The following is a 2,442-nucleotide window of genomic DNA, read 5'->3' as shown; positions in this document are numbered from 1 at the left end:
TTGTTGTTCCAGTGGAATGACTGAGCAGCATTTTGAGCAACGAATGCACAGTTCTCTGCAAAATCGCTAAATAATAGCAATTCTCCTAAAAATTATAAAAATTAAAAATAAAATAAAAAATGGATTAAATGTCTGCTACGTCCACGTCGTTAATCCTGGGATACGCTAAATGCAGGTAATAAAAGCCCATAAATCAATGATTTTTCATCATAGCGACAGTTTGAATTCTAACGAATCCTGTTTGCTTGTCTTACTTTTTACTTCCCTTTCTCTTCTGCTGACAAGTTATTGCAATTTGTAGGCAAACAAAGAAATTGCTTGGATTGAGAGCGTTGCGCTGAGTTGGTTTTTTATTTGTAACTCATACAAATATTGCTGTCCCAAAATTCCCTTTGGGGGGTAAAAAGGTGATGAAATAAGGAACATTTTGGGGTATTTTTGCAAAAAATCTAAGGGGGCATAAAAGGTTAAAAATTAAAAAAAAAATTTCTATGAAATATTAATTTTAAATTTTTTTATGATACACAGTTTTAAAGTCTAAGAAAGTTTGTACAAAAAAGTCTAATGGCGTTTTAAAATCCGTTCATTCGTTTAAAAGTTATGGCGGTTCAAAAATTTGTTTGCAAAAAACTTTGACCCCTGACAGTATGGCAACCCCGAATTACACAGACCTAACACCATATTTTTTATTTTAGTTTTTGCATGTACTATAAGATATATCATTGCCAAAAAAAATATAGACCTTTTTTTTCGAGTGGCTTTTTTTGCAGAGAATGCCTCATATGTATGTACATATTTAGGACAATAAATGTCCGTTGTGGAGGTTATATGGAGTTGCCGATCGCTTTCGATGCTCACTCGCGTACCCAGGGCCTTGAATGAATGGTTTGTCAAGCGGTCGTTATATATTTATACTTAAAGCCGGCAAGGGCATAAAATGCATGAGAAAAATAGTTTGGCATTTGTATATGTATGTAAAGCTGCGGAGGATTGTTGTTGTTGAAGAGGCACTAACACCTTAGTTTTTTTGTTGTTGGTAGATCACTTGTCATAAATATTTGTGTATTTTTTTACTCTTTAAGTGTTGAGTTAATTTATAATTATCGAAAGTTCTTTTTTATGGAGTGGGACAAATGTAAATATGCACATCCGGGAGCTATGACTCAGTTCTATCTGAAGTAAAGAATTTCGGATTTTCACTCTTGACAACGCCCATGTTTGCTCATTTTGCAAATTCACTGCAATTTGTAACCCTAATCTCGATGGTAAGCCAACAGGACACACATTCGAATATATATATATTTTTACTCATCTTTACATCACCTTTACATATAGTTAGGCACATATACATATTTATTTCTAACTGAATGCACATAAAAATGTATGATTTACGCACACATACAGGTTTATTTTTAGATTTTGGTTTAATTTTTTCTTATAATTTTTTATAGATAAATGTGCGTTACACAAATACATATGTATATTTGCATATTCACAAATACACTTGAATGATGTATGTATATGTACGTATTTCTAACATTATCGAAACGGAACTTCATTGCTTTATCGAGCCACAATTTGTTTCATTATTGCCCCAAACAATGTTAAGACATAACGAACTGCACTAAATGAATAAGCGATGACGTTAATTTTTAAAATTCTTTAGACGTTTGGAATAATGTTATTTATAGAATTAAAAAAAAACGCCTTACCAAAACGCGAACATTGGCAGCAGTGCTTTCGATCGTTTTAATAAATTTCGTAATAATATTCGGTTATTCCACTATGCTTATTAACGTCATTATTTTTTAATTTCAACTATTTCACCCGTTCAATTGTACGAATCTAAAATTTGCACTTATGTATGCTTGCACATATGTATATACATACCTACACATATACGTTATTAACTATACCCTGCAGGGAAACCGCGGACTAGTGAATCAAATTTCTAGTTCCGTACTAGGTCTTTATCGCCAAAAAGGAACTAGTCCGATAGGAACTAGATCCCCACCAGTCCAAAATCGGCGAAAAGTGGTACTTTTAAGAAACTAATTTTTTCAGTTTTTTTCACTAGAAATCTATATCTAAAGTGACGAATTTAGAAATGGTTCAAAACTATAGAAAAAGGGATGCAGAACGAACTAGATCCTATTTGTCGAATTTAGAACTATTTCGGAACTATCGAATAAGGAATGCAGGGGGGGGCTTGTTTACTTTACATAGATATGTGTTCGGCGGCTTTTTCGTTCAAGTACGCTTCTATTCTGTGCTTCGTAGATGCTATTTCATAGTTTGGTAATACAAAAGAAAGCTTTGTGTTAACATATTAACATCTTGGGGCCGTCTAGAATCTAACCAATAACAGCGAGCACCTCTTCAAAGTCAGCTACAGCCAAAGGTATGTAAACGTACATTTCTTACAATCATTCAAACAAATTT

At 33.1% G+C, this 2,442-nt stretch overlaps 1 protein-coding gene across 20 annotated transcripts in view; it reads right to left on the bottom strand.

The window, feature by feature from the left end:
• bt (projectin protein bent) overlaps positions 1-1,797 on the bottom strand; it is a 276,654-nt gene extending 274,857 nt beyond the window's left edge. For all 20 annotated transcript variants that reach the window (XM_017609687.1, XM_017609704.1, XM_017609702.1 and 17 more), the window contains exon 1: positions 1,713-1,797. The gene's annotated coding sequence lies outside the window, so the exon portion shown is untranslated. The remainder of the gene's footprint in view (positions 1-1,712) is intronic.
• Between the last annotated feature and the right edge of the window lie 645 nt (positions 1,798-2,442).

Source organism: Rhagoletis zephyria, unplaced genomic scaffold (assembly GCF_001687245.7).
Source record: "Rhagoletis zephyria isolate East Lansing unplaced genomic scaffold, Rhagoletis_zephyria_1.1 Rzeph_scaffold_00248, whole genome shotgun sequence".
Classification (NCBI taxonomy): domain Eukaryota; kingdom Metazoa; phylum Arthropoda; class Insecta; order Diptera; family Tephritidae; genus Rhagoletis; species Rhagoletis zephyria.
Note: the sequence above shows the minus strand (reverse complement) of the source record. Positions and strands in the feature narration are given on the sequence as shown.